We start from the raw sequence: 17,772 nt of genomic DNA on the forward strand, positions 1-17,772 counted from the left end.
GTTAAAGGCTAACATTCCCCAGCATCACTCTTTCCTATAAAAATACTGCAGTATTTTCAGTGAGAGTGTAAACAAACAATTGTTTCAGGTTTTATTTACACTGGAGCTGCCGGGCAAAATTCCCTGCTTCATCTAGCTATTTGTCGTGATTCCAAGTAAGTTTTTAAAAGTGATCCTTTCTCTCTTCAGTACTTCCTCCTTAGTGTCTATTTCCAAGGCCTGTTTTTCCCATTCTTTATTTTTCAAGACATATTTGCCTGAGCCACTTTTAAGCATCAAGTTTTTTTTTCTGCCTATAAGAGTAATAATATAAGAATCCAACAAGTCAGAAATAAATGTTTAGTATATTGCTGTCGGCTTCTCGAGCCTTCCTTTTTCCTTCCACTGAGCCATCTTTGAACCAGCACTCTTCATTTTTAAGAACACAGGAAAGAGCCTAAAAAGGGGCAGAGACCCGTGGGACGGGCGCAGGAAGGTGTCGTCACGCGAGGAGGAGGTGGCGGAAAGTTTACAAGAGCGAAGAAGCGAACATCCTTGTTTGTACAGATCATCGCCTGCTAAGCTTAATAGAGGAGAACGGTAGTCTGCAAGTCGTCTCACTGAGCCAAAGCGGGAAACCCAGTAGGAAGGATAGAGGCTAAAAACTCAAGTAATAAGGCTAGAGGAGCCGCCGGGACAGGGTGGGGCCGCCAGGCGCCCGCCTAGCCTCGAGCGGGAGCCGGAAGGGCGGGCCCTAGGGGGCGGGGCCGAGCCGATGTGGGCGGGACCAAGAAGGAGCAGGTCCGGTTGGGGCGGGGCCTGGGGCGGGGCATAATCAGAGTGGGCGGGGCCAAGCCACGGCCTATCCAGTTGGGGCGGAGTCTCGAGGGGGCGAGGCAGGAGCAAAGGCCGGTGGGGGAGCTGACCCCGCCCGGCCGAGGCGCCCGTGGCACCTGGTGAAGAGCAAATGGCTGTTTCCTCATGTGGAGGACTTTTAAGGAACACGTGAGGGAGGGAAGGCAATGTCTGTGGAAAATCTACCTCACAACCCTGGCGTCCTGCTCCAGCCCCCGGGCGACAGCCCGCTTGCTGTGTTCCCAGGGTCTTTGCAGCCACGTGGGCCGTCTGCGCCTGCGCCCGCGCCCAGGGCTCCGCGGCGGGGCGGGGCCGCTGAGGAAGGGCGTGTCTCCCGCCGGCGCGCGGGGGGCGGGGCCGTGGGGGGGCGGGCGGCGGCGACCCGCGGCCTGACCTGCCCGGGCGCCGGGTCTCATGACGTCACCTCGCCGTGACGCGCACGCGGTAGGAAAACTGTAAGTTTCTGAGGATTCCTGCAGTTCCCCGGGCCTGCGGGGCTAGCCCGGCTGCTCGCACCCCCGGAGTCGGTGGTGGCCGTGGGTTCTGCTCCTGGGGCGGTCCGGGGAGCCGCTGAACGCGGTGACGGGACAGGTGCCCGCCCGGGCGGGGAGCGCGCCCTCCGCGGCGGGAGGGACGGGCGTGCGAGCAGGCGAGGCCGCGCCCTGGCAGCACCGCAGCGTCTCCCCTGGGGCCGATATCGAGGCCGGGGAGGGGGGAGTCCGGGGGGGAGAGGCCCCTTTCTTTCTTCCCCGATGGGGGCACTGGGTTCCCCTCTGCACATACTGAGTCAGGGGTGCAGGGTTCCTGCGGAGACACCCCGCCCCCCCCCGCCCGGGCTTCCTCTGGGGTCCCGCGAGCGACCAGGTGGCTGAGGCGGAGCCACTTGCAGGGATGACCACTTGCTGCCTCAGTGCCCTTTTCGCGTACACTGGAGGCGAAGCGGCCTCCGGCCTCCCTCCGAGGCAGCCCCAGGGCCGGGCGCGTCGTGAGAGCACGCGAGGTGACACTAGCATGGGACCGCGCCAGGAGAAAGCGTACAAAGGCAGTGGGCTACTCTGCGAACGTGGGGACCCGCAGCCCTCTGACAGAGGTCTCGTGGGCCGGGGTCCTTGCCGCAGGTCTGCCTCCCGCCTTCCTCCGCCCGCTCTGATCCTGGACCGCCCTCGAGCCCGACGGCCGATCTGAACGTGGTGGACGGGGGCCAAGAAAGAAGTCGCTGGAAGCGTCACCGCAGCGCTCTCGGCGATTATGAGGCCCCGCCGTGCGGGTTTGCAGAGAGAACTCTGAGCGCCCCGGAAGAGTCGCGGGGTGCTGCCGTGTCCCCTTGGAACGCCCCGCCGTCGTAGCTGCCTGCCCGCCCGGGCTTGGTGCGCCGCCGACGCGTTAGTGCTGTGCCAGCATCGTTCTCAGATGCAGGGCAGGTGCTTGTCAGGAACTTCGAAGGGCGGAGGACCAGGCACCCCCGGTGTATTTATTCAGGAGACTGAGAGATCACGTTTCCGTAGAGTCAGCTCCAGGGCCTAATACTCTTCCATCCTAGTTTGAAGGGCCTTAGACTGGGAACGCAGGGGTTCGAACCTTTGTTCTGCTCGTTACTAGCCTTTGCGTCCAAAGATGAGTCACCCAAACTTGGAACTTGAGCCTTCTCCCTAAAATGGGAGATGATGGTATGCGTAGTATCGCTCTCCTGAGGTTCAGCTGTGGTCATGAAGGTGAAAACGAGAGTACGGTGTCGTTACCAAGAAATTCACGCCGGTTCCCTAACCTGGGGAAGAGGTGTGTTGTGCTCTCAGAGTCAGGTCCTGGGTCAGAAGCGGAACTAGAGCATCAAATGAGATGACATGTCCAACCTAGTGGAGCTCACGTTCCGGCGGGGCACTGGGCAGCAAAGAGCAAGGACGTGATGTTATTTCAGACGGCGGTAAGTGCGGTGAAGCAAAGGAAGACAAGGCCAAGAGTGGGAGAGCAGGGCAGGTCGTTTCAGAGGGGGTCTGTCTGGGGACACCTCTCAAAGGGGGTGGTAGTTGAATGGATTGACGGGAGAGGAAGAGCCTGAGGTAAGAGCATGTCAGGCAGGAATAATCATAGCAGTGAACCTTGCCTGGAGCTTACTGTGTGTGAGGCCCTCGTCTAAACGCCTAATGAAGTTTTTACAGCCTTCTGAGGTCTGTATTACTATCTCCATTTTTATCGATGGGGATAGGGCCCTTGTAGGCGTGGGGCAGTGAAGATGCTCCTCGAAGCGTGATGGAAAGCCACAGGGAGGTTTGCATCACGGGAATAGCGTCTGACTTCAGTGCTCTTGGAGAGTTAGCCGGAGGGTCGTGGAGCGGGGAGTGTTGAGAGTGGGGAGGTGGGAGAGTCTTGCTGCCCCCTGGGGAGAGACGGTGGGCGCCTGCACTAGGGAGGTACTGGCGAGGTGATGGTACGTGGGCAAAGTCGTGGAAAGCTTCTGAAGCCAGGAGTGCTGGTGTGGACTTGCTAGTTGGAGGGTGGGGAAAAGGAAGAAGTGATGACTTCTCAGGTTTTAGGCTGGAACAGCTGGATGGATAGTGGCGCTGTTTCCCGAGACGAGAGAAAGGGGTTTGGGAAGAAAACCGTGCATTCTGTTTTGGACGAGTTTTAGATGCCTGACATAGTAACAGCAGTATTGGCGCTAGGAATAACAGTAAGCACCGTGTAAGCGTGAACTGTGTGCCCGATGGGGTTTTAAACATGTTTACACATGTTAATTCATTTAATCCTTATATCACAGCTGTGTGTGCCAGGAGCCCTCAGGGCCCCCACTTTACGCGGGAGAAGACAGAGGCACAGAGAGGTTCAGAGTGACCCGCCTGCTGGCACCCAGCTGGGCAGTGATGGAGCTGGGATTCAGACCCCAAGCCGTCTGACTTCCAAGCCCATGCAGTTTATCCCTGTAACGCCCTGCAAGTCGACACGTTGAGTAGGCCCTTGGGTGTATGGATGTGGAACTCAGGGGAATGGTCAGGGCTGAAGACACACGTTTGTGTTTCTTAAGAGAAAGCCCTCTTTGGTTCCTCATTAAGCCTTGATTGGCAAGGGGAGAAAGGAACACAGGCAGTTGGCGCTGTGCTAACTGGCCTTTCATTACTTGATTCCGTTCAGGCAGCCAACATCCATCCAGGCTGAGGTTCGTATCTCTTCTACTTCTCTGTCTCTAGTCCCGAATCTGGTGCTTGCCATGGAGTAGATGTTAGGCATGACTTTATATGCAGGATATTGGCTGAGGTTTGGGGAGTTCAGAGATGAATAAAACATAGCTCTCTTTCTGGAGGAGCAGAGTGTGAGGAAGGACCCGTGGGGATAAAACTAGAGTGGACGGAGTGCACACTAATGAGCTCATCCTGGCCTTCTTGCCGCCCCCGCTCTGCCCCGCACGCTTGAGGGGTGGGGCAGGGCGGGGTCAGAGGAGCAAAAGAAGGCCTGAGCGGTCGCAGGATGGATTCGAGGTTCCCCAAGAGTCCTTTTCAAGAAAAGAATGACTCAGAGCCTTGCCTAGTTTACTATATTTGCATTAGTTTTATTTGGCAACCGTATAATTTTTCCCAAGTGAAATACAGTTTGATATTTGAATATCATGGTGGAGTGATGAGTTTTTCCAGTTCTGTTACATCAGTGTTGACAGGGCCAGCTGGTGAAATAAGGGAGTTGCCTTAAAATGTTGCAGCTTGCATAATAGAGGGCGATGGAGGGGTTGTGTGAAGTGTTTAGGCAGGTTTCCGCCCGGTTAAGTGAATCAGGCCAAAGTTCCACACATCGGAATGAGTTTGAGTTTCTCTGCGGATCATCCCGTTAACACTGAGCTGTATTTCTTGTCAGAGAAAGAGGATCTGGTGATATTTGTCATGAGTGGAATTGTGTGGAACAATGTGGAAACACAGGAACTTGAACCATACATACAAGAATAGGTATGTTATTTCTGTGGGTTTCTTTCAGGGCGTACTATAACCTCCATACATTTATCACAATTTTATTACTTCCTAATGTGAGTATTTCACATCTGAACCATTGCAGATTATATATTGATAAATTTATGCCGTTGTAGATTTCATGATTAATTTCAGAGCTTTTCCCCTACAACAGATAGCAGTTATATTTTGTTTAGCTTTTTTAGCTTTCAGTGGGAGAGTTGATCTGAATAACCAAGTCCCAGGACTCTAAAACAGGAATCCTCCGCAAGTGTAGAAGTGGAGATGTGCTGTCTCATTTTGCAGTTCACAAAATCTTAAATCTGCTATTGTAGCGTCCCTAAATTTAATGGAGTTGAAGTGATTATCACTATTTTTTTTAACCACAATTGCAGTTAGCTTCCTTAAGAACATTAGATATGGTATAAAGTAGAATTGCGTCTTAAGTGGCCTGTTGATGACTCAGGCTTTGTCACTTTTTAAGTTCAGGCTCTGGGACAGCAGGTTGACGATTAATTGTGTCAGGTAGCTCCCGGCAGAGGGGCAGTGATGGTCAGCCGTCCTGTTTGAAGACAACAGAAGCCACTCTTTCTAACACTGACCAGGTGAAATATAGCATCCTAGATAACTTATCCGAATTGCGTTTAAAATTTATATTTACCTAGGCAAATTTAAAAACTACCATGTTAAGAGTACCAGTGTAAGTACTGATATTATGGAAATTGTTTCTTGTAGAAAACCATGTGTCTAGCCCAGTGATGGAATGTAGTAGGCATTAAATGTAATGCTTAAAATTCTACTTCGTATGGTTTCTTTTATTTTTGCACATTACCTTCAACATATATATTATATATTTACAGTAATAGCTGAATACTAATTTGGGTAATTTTACTTAATATTTTAAATGTTTAATTTTAATAATTTAAATAGCTATGGAACACTTAATTTTGATTAATTTCATATTTGGTTGCTTAGAAATTAAAATGTCAAGGCTTGATTTTTTTTTTCTTTTTCAACGTAAACACTAACGAATAAGAATTAGTAAGTCTGGGTGGAGACTAAGCTTTAGTGACAGGCTAACCAAATTGTTAGCCCAAAAAAACTCCCAAGAAGAGAATTCTTAGAGAGGATGAGGCAAAAACAGCATGTTGATGGAAGAGATAATTGAACCATAACTCCCTACGGTACCTGTAATTCTTCTTACGACGTTACTGTCTTACAGACAGCATTCTTTTCTTGAGTTCTTATGTTGCAAAACTGTTAGTTTTTCAGACTGCATTGTAAGCCACCAGTCTATAGGGAGAGAGAGAGAGATGTAAGATAAATACGACTGGAAGGTAGTACTATGGCTGTAGCTCAGTGGATCGCAACTGGGGATGATCTTGTCCCCTCCCCAGCTCACCCTGGGGACATCTGGCAATGCCTGGAGACATCTTTAGGTGTCACAGCTGTGTGGGAGGGGTGCTGCTCTGCGCATCCAGTTGGTGGCGGCCAAGGATGCACCTACATACCCTACAGTGCACAGAGCAACCCCGACATTGAAACATGATCTGGTTCAAGTGTCAACACTGCTGCTGTTGAGAAACCCTGCAATGTATAGCTTTCTTCTTTTCCTTTTTTTCCCTGATGCTTTAGAAATTGAAGGGGTAGTTTTAAGTGGCAGACACCCGACTCGAACAAAAGATTGTGTTGAACTGCTTTTAGTTCATTGGAGAGCTGAGCCAATTTGGTGCGTTCATTGCGTGGAAAAGAATTCTTGTAGCTAATGGCCGAGTGGTTGCCAACGGGTCTGGTGTGTCGGGTATGTTCTTAGGTGTGAAATGTTTTTCTTAGTAAAGTTAATTTAATTGGAGCATTATATAATCCTGGGTTGTAACAAGTTTGTTCGTATGAATCCTCTTCATTTTTGTGGGTGTGGAATTAATTATCTCCCAGTCAAAACTCCCAGGGTTTCTCTATATTTGAAAAATCCTTTTCACATTAATTGTCATAAATACCCCATGACATGTGTAGGGTATGCGTTACACCACTGTTTGACAGATGAGGAAACCGACTTAGATCAAATGACTTGTCATGTGTATTATAGCAAGTTAGTGACAAAAGTAAGTCTAGGACTCAGAGGTCTGATGCTTAGGACACTTTTAAAGTTACTGTCTATCATTATCTCTTTTAATCTTTCTGACAGTCCTGTGAAATAATTCCTATTTTATAGACGAGGAAACAGGTTCAGAGATATTAAGTAACTTATTCAAGGTCACCAAACTCATAATGTAGTTTTGACTGTTTCCTCTGAGCTATACTGCCTCTCCATGGATTCTTCTCTAGAAATAAATTCGACAGTTTCTGTATGAATTCACCAAATCTATGCCTAACCTAACTATGTAGGCCTCTTGGCACTGTAGGTGAGGGAAAATTCCCATCTACCCTCTCTGGGTCTCTAGCTGGGCCTGAGAATTAAACTGACATAAAACAGATTAACAGGAGAAAAACATACACATTTTATTAAACTTTTACATATGCATGGGAGCCTTCACAAGAGAATGAAGACCTGAAGAAGTGACCAGAGCAGGAAGCTTCTGCACATTTTAGACAAACGATAACTTTGTGAAGAGTTGACAAGACAAAGGGGTGTGGGCCAGGGGCAGTGAGTGGTGAGGAGGTAACAGCAAGACAAGGGTTTTACTGTAATAAGGTTTGTTTGTACAGATTTCTCAGCCCCCAGTTCCCCGCCTCTGCTGATAAGAATGTCTTCCTCCTGGTACAGAGAGAGTACCTTTCACATGGGATTTTTATCTCTTGCTTTCAGGAAGGACAAAGGAGACTCAGAGTGTCTTTCTTGTACCTGCTATTTCTTAAGTGCCTTTAATTCAAAATAACCAATATGCCAAAATGGCAGATCTTGCGGTGACATTCTGGTTTCCTTTAACACCTAGTCAAATGTTCATGTTAACTTGAATCAATTGGTAATTCAGTGTTCGTAATCCTACTCTGACTGGACTCGAGTGGAAACTTCACGGAGCTTTGATAAACCGTAAGGTAACACCACTTGCCATTTAGAATTTATTTTTTGAGAACGCTAAGTCCACAAGCCGTCCAAAACGTGGCCCTCAGCCGTATCTGAGTGTACTTGGGTCAGGCAGCCCTCTCGCACGATTCACTTTGCCAGTCTGATAGAGGGATTTATATTTGGGATAGGACTCCCATTCATTCTAATTTTCTAATTAGAACCTGTATTACTCTCTTCAGCCATCTTTTATGTCAAATTGAGACAGTTTTTCTTACTTTTTTCCATGCTGACCTAAACCTCAAGCTGAGTTGACTTTAGCAACAAACAAAATAACATAATGGTTGGGTTTTATTTGCCTTTCTGAAACATTTAGCGTTCATCTTACTCTAAATGAGTACATACATCATTTTTGTGAGGTGGTAGGAGCTGGTGATGGTCGCTTTATTTTCTAGACTGAAAAATTTAAGAGGAGATGATCAGTTTACCCAAGTAAACCAATCTCAAAGATAGGATTTAGAATTTAGGTTTTCAGATCTTAAAAAACCAAGCCACACTGTCATTTCTATTAGGTCAGAAAGAGTATCTACTTGAATATTTGCTCAGTTACCATATTCTTTGAAGACTATTTGATGACACTCAATTCTTGATACAAGTTCCAGTAATTGGAAATTTTAGTGTTTCATATGGTACATCCATCGGCTGGGTTTGGACCATTGATAGTGTGAGGTGTGGGTCTGGGGTTGAGAGGAGAAGGAAAGGGACCCCTTTGTTAGTGCAGCTGTGTATTGGGCTAGAAGGATTATACTTAGGCTTAAAAGGCAAAGACTCTCAACTTTCCATAAAATTGAATTATTATAACAAATATTTTTCTTAGCTTCATGAAGAAAAATGCTAATAACCAAGTAACCATAATATTTATCGTATTATTGAAGGAAGAGACCACCACTCCAGTGGTCAGCTTCCAAATCGAAGCTGAATTTCATACTTGCTGAGCAAGGGGGAATCATGCCTGCAGAATATGGTCCTCACAACAGGCAGAGATGTGCTTAGGTGGGATTTTGAGGAAGCATGGAGTTTCAGGATTTTTTTTTTTTCAAAAGTGAGACAATTTAAGGATTGGTTGACTTTAAACTTGGAGTTTAGGGACTGGCCAGCTTTGAGGAGCGAAGGTACTGAAGGGGGGGCAGTTCCTGATTGGCGTACTTTCTCAACTGCGTACTTAAGTGGAGATATTGAGTAGAGTTGAAGGATTGATTGATTGGGGCTTATTTAAAACCGGTTCTGTGTTTACTTGTTCCCAGCTTGGGACAAGAGCCAAGGAATAATCTTTTCCTTTCTTGAAGTTGAAGAACAGGTACTTTAAATTTTCCATGTTTATGTCAAACCTTTGTTAGCAGTGGTGCTAATATAACACTTTGATTTTGCTTTTCTTTTGAAACTTAAAAGAAAAAAAAAAAAAGAGTGCAGTGAGTATCATTTGTTTCCTACCCAGTAGCCTCAGGATTCTATGATATTTGGGACCCAGGCTGTTTCAAGGATTATTTTTATATGTAGTTAAAAAGGTAATGTGTGATTTATGGAAATACTTTAATGCCTTAGACATTACGGTGAAAGCTGTGTGACTTCTATGTTTACCTTTCTCTCTTGTGGGGGTGTGTTGTGTCAGATGCCTGCCACAGTTCGTCCTGATGGAAGCTGAATTATAGATCTAAAAGCTTGCTGGGTTTGCTGTTGTTAGAGTTACCTCCAGAAGTGATCTCCTTTTGAAAGCAAACTAGCAATTTTCCCTATACCAACATTTTAGAAGTGTTCACGATTATATTGCATGTCTTTTATATAAGGGAGGCTGAGTCACGTTAGTATCTGTAAATCAGTTTACCACAACTATTATATTAGAGTACCATTCATATAAAGTATTTTGGTTTAGTATTTATTTTGAAATATTTTTATGCTTCGGAATGAAATAAAGAGCTATTTATGACTATTTCTCGGAACTGTGCCAAAATGTTGGTCTTTTTCTAAATTGATCTCTCCTAGTAAGAGTTTAGTTTTAAAAATGTTTTCCTCTGGAGATGTTAAAATCAACTCAGAGGGCATTATTTATCCTAGAAGTTCAAGAAGGCAAAATGAGTTGTTGGTGTACTTTGTGTTTTGAATCGAAATTTTATTTAAAATAGCATACATGCTGTATTTACACGAAATAAGCTCATAATATTTAAAAAAGAATGGGTGCTGGGCTTCCCTGGTGGCGCAGTGGTTGAGAGTCCGCCTGCCGATGCAGGGGACGCGGGTTCGTGCCCCGGTCTGGGAAGATCCCACGTGCCGCAGAGCGGCTGGGCCCGTGAGCCATGGCCGCTGGGCCTGTGCGTCTGGAGCCTGTGCTCCGCAGCGGGAGAGGCCACAACAGTGAGAAGCCCGCGTACCGCAAAAAAAAAAAAAAAAAAAATGAATGGGTGCTGTATACGTTGTGTTTACAGGCTTCTCCTACTCCCTTCCCTTTTTTTTAAAAAAAATATTTAATTTATTTATTGTTTGGCTGCGTTGGGTCTTCGTTGCTGTGCGCGGGCTTTCTTTAGTTGCGGTGAGCGGAGCGGGGGCTGCTCTTTGTTGAGGTGCGCGGGCTCTAGGCACGCGAGCTCAGTAGTTGTGACTCGCGGGCCCTAGGCACGCGGGCTCTGTAGTTGTGGCGCACGGGCTACGTTGCTCCACGACATGTGGGATCTTCCTGGACCAGCGCTTGAACCCGTGTCCCCTGCGTTGGCAGGCGGATTCTTAACCACTGCGCCGCCAGGGAAGTCCCCCTATTCCCTTCGTTAACCTACAGCTTTTGTGTCTCACCTCTGCCTTCCAGATGGATATCATCATCCAGTGCTAAAGCTATAGTTGTGATTTAGATAAAGCATTTTTACGTGAAAGCTCTTTGAAACCGTGAAGCCTGATTCTCGTTTTTATTTACAGTCCAAGTTTCTGACCTGCTATGAGAGTTAACCTTAAGAGGTTGATCTTCATCTAGTAGCAAAATTAATGTTATGATGTTCCTTATGAAAGAGCTGTTGATTACGAAATGATACTCAAGCATATTCAATCCTCAACATTTCATTTTTACAAATTTATTCTAAATAGGTACTTAAGTTTTCTAGAAAAAAGTCTATGATGCCTGACCATGGTTACTGGGATTATTCCTGTACTACCTACTGTATGAAGTTATGATTTGAAGTGTGGTTTTTCTCTGTGCACATGCAGTGAATAGTTGGGCTTGTATTGCCTAGTGGTGTGATGAAAAAAGAATCTTAGGCTAGGTGATCTTTTGTAATAAAATGGAAAAATACAGGGTTATATGCACTTCAATAAAAGCCTTGTTTTCTGGACTTTGCTAATATAAAAGATATAAAATGGTATCACGTAGGTTTAATTTGCATTTCTTTGATTACTAGTGAGACTCAGCTTCTCTTCATTCACTTGTTAGCCACATGGATTTCACCTGTGCTTGCCAGATTTAGAAAGTAAAAATACAGGACATTATAAAATTTGAATTTCAAATAAACAACAAATAATTTTTTAGTATAAGTGTATACTGTGTAGTAGTCAGGCCATGCTTATACTGAATTTTTTTCATTATCTATCTTTAATTCAGAGTTAATGGGGCAGCCTGTATTTTATCTGACCACTTGGATTTTATTTTCGGTGAATTGTCTGCTTGTCTCTTATCCACTTTTCAATTGCACTTCCTGTCTTTTTATTGTTATTTTTCAAGAGTCCTTGGCATACAATGGCTATTAAATCCCTTGGTTCTTTTTAGATGTTGCGAATAGGTAGTCCCAGTCTTTTGCCTGTCTGTTAACTTTGTCTAGAACGTCCTTTGTTGAATAACAAGTCCTTAATTTTGAGGGCCTTGTTGTTATTACTTGTTAAATTCCATCAAAATTTCCCCATGGCCAGGTAGAGCTGCACTTAAAAACACAGTCTCAGCTCCCTTACAGCAACAAAGGTTGATTTCTTCCTCATGACATGTCCGTGGCTCTGTTCCACATCGTCTGTTCCACTAAGCCAAAGGAATAGGCTTTTTGGAGACATTGCTGTTCTGTGGCAGAAGGAAAAGGATGTGGCAGAATCAGGTGCTTGGACGTGGCATGTGTGACTTCTGTTCATATTTTATTGGCCAAAGCAAATTAAATGGTTGAGCCTGAAATCAGTCAGACGGGAAGAACCGTCTCAGGTCACGTGGCCTGCCTGACATCACTGGGGTGTGGTGGTTTCATCCTCCTGTCATGAGTCAGATGACCTCAAGGTAGTTCACCTTGAATTGAGGGAAAGATGGGTCTGCCACAGAAGCCAGCAAGTGAAGGAGGAGAAAAGACAAGCTTAGTATCTATGACGGGACTGTCTTTAGTTGTGGTTGCTTTCATGTGGTACTGACTGAAGGCAAACAGACCTGTTGAATTTTTGAGAGGTTTACATTGGCAAAGATGCCACAAGTTTGGCTTGTAAAAGCCTGTGGTGGGTGTGACATTGACACCTAAAGCAACCCTTGACCCCCAAATTGGCACCAGCTGTTTGCCACGTCTTTGGAGCACATAGTTTTCCGTATCCACTTCACATATGGCTAGAAAGGATGATGGAAATTAAAAAAAAAAAGAATTTTCCAGAGGCAAAGCCAGGCTCCAGCAGACAAACTGATAAAGGAGATCCCTCCCCTTCCCCCCACAGGACAGGACTGAGTTTAACCAAGGGTCTGGCTTCCTTGGTGGAGGGGGGATTCTTCACCTTTCTTTTCCAGCTGTATCTCATCATTGGTAAGAATGTGTATTTGCCATTCTTTTCTTTTCAGAATGGGAGACTTAACTGCATTCATCTTATTTTCGTTTCGTTGTATTTTGGTTGCTGTGGTGGTGGTGGAGAGCAAAAGGTTCCTGGTCTGTTAGTTTGTAGGTCACTGGGCTGGGATGGAGCCACGTTGATATCTGTTGCAGAGATTGCGTTGCCCAGAGATCGTAGACTCGGAGTGGAATCCAGTGATTGGATGGGCGCCCCTTTAGGAAGGAGACGACTCTTCCAGAGTCGGGAGAAGGATACCCTCTCACCTCTGACATTTAGCTCGGCCTACAGAGAAATTGTATTTCTTAGGCTCCTTGTAGGCGGATGAGGCCACATGTCTAAGTTTTGGCCAGTGGGTGGGAGTGGAAACGATGAGTGCACCTTCTAAACCACATTTGTATTCAGATCTGCTGTTAGTCCTGTTCTTTTCCCCCACCCACAAGAGCAAGGTGTTGTGAGCCAGCTTCTGTCCTGCAGACCAGGGCAGTGTCCACAGGGGGTGGTGGGACAAGACAGAAGGAACCTCAGTCCCTGGACCTTCCTGAGACCACCTGTCTGCCCCCGAACTGTTACATGGGAGAGAAACAAACTCCTCTTTCATTTGAGCCATTGTATTCTTGGTTTTGTCACAGCAGATTGGCCTATATCCTAGTTAGTACAGATGGCAATGAGGTTAGCAGGAAACAAACAGGGAAAGTTAGATTTGAAATTGTTCTTAGGGATTTTTTTGTCCAGTTGAAGTTTTTCACTTATATAGTCTTTCTGTGAAAATTTATTTTTCAAACTGCTTAGCCAAGAGTTTAGAAATAAGCTCTTTTACTGGAACCTCACTCTGACGACAATTATGATATATTCCTTTTTATTTCATATGTGTGTGTTTTACGTGTCGGTATAAAATTTTGTAGCCTGATATTTTCATGTGACACCCATTTCCTCTGCTGCTTTAGAGTTCTTGTACTTGCACAGTTAGTGTTACATAACATTCAGCTTTACCATGCTTTAATTAAAGTGCAGTTACCGTTGGCTGCTGTGGACTGAATTGTGTCCCCCCAGATTCACGTCGAAGCCTTAACCCGCCATGTCACCGTGTTGGAGATCGGGCTTTTAAGGAGGCGATTAAGGTTAAATGCGATTATGAGGGTGGATCCCGACCCTACTGGTGTCCTCACAAGAAGGGGAAGAGACACCAGAGAGCTTTCTCTGCCATGTGAGAACGCGGTGAGAAGCAGGCTTTCTGGATCCCAGGAAGAGCGCTCTGACCAGGACCCAACCGTGCTGGGCTGCCAGCCTCCAGAACTGTGAGGAAATGAAGTGATGCTCTTGAAGCCACCCAGCCATGGTGCTTTGTTACAGCAGCCCACGCTGACTAAGCCCAAGCCCGGGCTTGTAACTGCTACACCACACAGAGAGGCTTTTCTCAGATCATACAGTAGATAGCAAAGCAGACTGCCAAGAAGGGTCCAAAAGAGTCAAGCACCAAGAAAGAATAATGCCACTGAAGCCAGGAGACAAGCACTAATGTCACTGAACCAGGAGACAAGATGTCGATGTTCAATTGACAGGTTTAATAAATTCGTAGTGGATTTTCAGCTCGGCGGTCACGTGTGTTTTGGAGAGAGCAGTTTTGTGTTTGCAGGCAAAATCCAGATCTCAGGGGGTCGAGCAGTGAATTGGGAGTGGGGAAGCAGAACCGTGAAAATAGTGAGTTCAAGCTGTCTTACGAGACACTTGGCTGCGAAGAGAAAAGGGAAAAGAGGACAAAGGCAAGAGAGAGACATAATGTCTGGGGCAGTTGTATTAGTTTTGTTTGTTCATTTGTTTTCTGATGGGAGAATTTGAGCCTTTGCGTGCAGTGGGGCAGAAGCCTGATGAGAAGGGGAAGGGGAAGATGGGGAAGGGGCAGGTGGACCCGTGACAGGGTAGATCCCTGAGGAGGTGGGCTGCCTCGCGTGCCTTCCAGAGCTCTGGCTGGGGTTCACTTCGGGCAGGAAGAAGGACATCCGCCCTCCGCGCTGCCAGGAAGGAGGTGAGAGCGGGCGTGTGGTCGGTGATCGGAGGGACGGAGGAAACGGAGGGAGTCTGACCTAATGACCTCTCTTGTTCCTGTGGAGGTGATGTCGCTTATGGAGTGGGGGGGAGGGGAGGAAGCGTGAAGAAAGTGATGGAAGCCTGGAATTGTTTCTGTCGGCTGTGAGAGAGGGACTGGATTGAGAGCCCTAAAAAAGATGGATGGGCTCCTGGTGCGGGACCGTGTGTTTGCAGAGTCCCCCGTCGGCACGGCTGGGGCTTTTTATAGCCGCGACCTCTGGGTGGCTGCGGTGTGCCAGTGAAGAAGTAGATCCTTAGGCTGGTTGAGGGGAAGGACAGGCCGGCGAGAAAGTTGAGAGTTTAGGCAAAGGAGTGATTGCAAACCTGGGTGATCAGATCCTAGGTCACAGTGGACAAGAAGTAAAGCTGAGCGCGTGGTTGATGGATCAGGTACGAAAGGAGAGGGGTTTGGGGAAAAGCTGGAGGCCTAAACGCCTTTCAGATCACGCAGGACTGATTCATTCACTCATTCCATAAATGGTGAACATCTGTCCTCCAGGCACTGTTCTCAGTGGTCTGGCTCCCAAGACCAAAACAGTGATCAAAACAAAGTCCCCGCCCTGGTAGAGCTTCCTCCTAAGCGGGGAGGCAAATGGCAAACAGGGAAAATTTCAGACAGTAAGAAAATGTTAAAGAGAAAAATGAAGAAAGGTCAGGGGTCAGAGAGCGATAGCGTGAACAGGAAGAGGCGACCTCGGAGCAGACTCGAGCGTCATCAGGACACAGCAGTGCACGTGGGTCCGGACGCAGCCCGGGCAGAGCCCCGGCCAGGGCTCGGAGCACGAGTGAGAGGAGAGAGGCATGGTGTGTCCAGGCTGCCCTGAGGAATTAGGGTTTGGTTCAGGTGTCCTGGGAAAGACACCCACCAGTCAGAGGAGTGACGGTCTACTTTCTGACGGTTCACGTTGGCTGCTCTGTGGGAGGCTGGTTGGCAACGGAGGCCAGGGATCTGGGGAGCAAGAAGGAGAGACTGGGGCCAGCAAGCGGCATTTTGGAGTTGAAGGTTTGAGCAGTTGAGTGGTGCTGGGTGAAGGAGCCCAGGCTGTTCCTTTAAGCAGACGCACCCACTCCACAATAGGCATTCTTTTCAGTGGATAAAGGCCTGACCCTGACCCCTGGCTTATTCCACACCCTTTCCTGTTTTTGACTCTGCTCCCCACCGGCTTCATTATCCATTCTCCCCTTTCTTCCTCACCTCGTCTTTCAGATCTGATGCACATTGTTGTCTGCCTGGCCAAGACTTCCTCTAGTCTTAAGGTTTTCAGACCTTTTCGTTGCAGTCTGATTTCAGTCTTCAGAAAGTGTCCGTGGAGGCCCAGTACATAAGACAGGTGAAGTGCAGTGCTCTGCCCACTTACAGCTCTTCTCTGATCCTCCCGGAGCAACCCCGAGATGCCTCCAGAAAACGCCTAGCCTCCCAGGTCACGGTGTGGAAAAGGCCCGCCTTGAACTGGGGTGCTGCTGCTTGCAGCCGGCGTCCCTGGGGTCACCTCAGGTCATGCTCCCCCAGCTGAGCTGTGCCTCGTAAATCCTTAGGCACCTCTAGCGAAGGGAGTGTGGGAACCTCCAGTTACAAAGTGGCGTGCTGAGGGCACTCAAAACTAGGAGGCGGGCATGTCTTCCCCAGCGTTAGCTTTACTTGCTGGCTGTCATTTAATTTACTAATTTTGCGTGGTAAAGATGGATGAGCAATGAGTTACCGATAAGCCATGAGTTCTGTCTTTCCTTCTCAACAGATTTGTATATTGACCCTCATTAAGAATGGTAAATTTTTTTTATAACAAAAGAACATAGATGTATTATAGTTTAGAATATAACATTGGTGGGAACTCTTTAAGAGAACAAACACCAGTCTAAGAAATTTTAAGTTTGCCTGGGCCCGTTAGGGCTGGGCCTTTAGTCTTCTGAGGATTATTTGGTCCCTCTGCTCTGTACTAGGAATGCTTTGATAGACAAGGTTGGAACTGCCTTTGTAAGTTAGTGAATTTTTGTTCTGTATTTTTGTTTTTATGTTTAATGGAGCTAGTATAACTTTTTTTTGCTCAGCATGGAGTAGGAACTGGCCAGGATAGGGACTCAGGACCTTCAGGTTTTTCTGATTAAAGGTAAAACTGTGAGTATTTTCCTCTTCTAGTCAAGTTTCATTTTGACAAATGTCATTAAACTAAGCACTGCTGTATTATAAAAAGGATTTACAAGAAGCAAGGGATGGCCTATTAAGGCCAATACTCAAAAACAAGGTCGTCCTAGGCCACAAAATAAGTTTGGCACTTCGGATTTTTTGAAAAACAGGATATCGCCTACATTAAAATCTGTGGTGTTTCATCTGAGTTGAGGGTGGATCTTTAAGCATTAAGATGAAAAATTTCTTTCTTTGGATTGTTTGCTATTAAGAAATTTTTTTAGGGCTAGGGACTTTGCATAATACTGCCAAGTTATCAGACTAATGAGGGTAAGGATTTGGTTATGTTCAGGAATGCATCCTGAGCTAGGAGTCAAACAGTGCCTGCGATGTAACACTTCATAACTATTTTTTCCAGTGAATGAAGGAACCGTCTTTTATATAACTTGGAAATAACATTGTCTGATTATAGATACAAGATAGCGTCAGAGTTGAACTGGGGGAGACTTCGTGGAAGTTCTGCTGCAGTGTCATCAATATACATTGATAACAATGTATATTCATAACAATGAATGAATATCAATATTCATTCATCTTTAAATGAATAAAACCAGGAGCACATCTGTAAGCTTACTTTTGAGTCAACCAGTTGTCAAGTCTGTTTAATGACATGCCAATTCTGTCTGTAAAATGGGGATACCAACACGGCATCTGTTTATTTAGTGCAAGTAGCTGCACTAAGATGAGATGAGATACACAGAGTGGGAGAAAATACATAAAAATTATATATCTGATAATGTACCTGTATCTAGAATTTATACAGAACTCTTACAGCTCAGTAGTAAAAAGGACAAATGACTCAATTAAAAAATGGGCAAATGATCTGTATAGACATTTCTCCAGAGAAGACTTACAAATGCCTGGTGAGCACATGCAACGATGCTCAGCAGCATTCGGCATAGGGGTGGGCAAGTCGG

At 46.4% G+C, this 17,772-nt stretch overlaps 1 protein-coding gene across 42 annotated transcripts in view; it reads left to right on the forward strand.

The window, feature by feature from the left end:
* The first annotated feature begins 488 nt into the window (after window positions 1-488).
* The window catches only part of ZNF438 (zinc finger protein 438), a 297,450-nt gene continuing 280,166 nt past the window's right edge, over window positions 489-17,772 (forward strand). For 9 of the 42 annotated variants that reach the window (XM_067705200.1, XM_067705199.1, XM_067705203.1 and 6 more), the window contains exon 1: window positions 4,262-4,763. The gene's annotated coding sequence lies outside the window, so the exon portion shown is untranslated. The other 33 variants (XM_067705159.1, XM_067705186.1, XM_067705237.1 and 30 more) reach the window with 22 other exon arrangements.

This window comes from Pseudorca crassidens, chromosome 1 (genome assembly GCF_039906515.1).
Source record: "Pseudorca crassidens isolate mPseCra1 chromosome 1, mPseCra1.hap1, whole genome shotgun sequence".
Classification (NCBI taxonomy): domain Eukaryota; kingdom Metazoa; phylum Chordata; class Mammalia; order Artiodactyla; family Delphinidae; genus Pseudorca; species Pseudorca crassidens.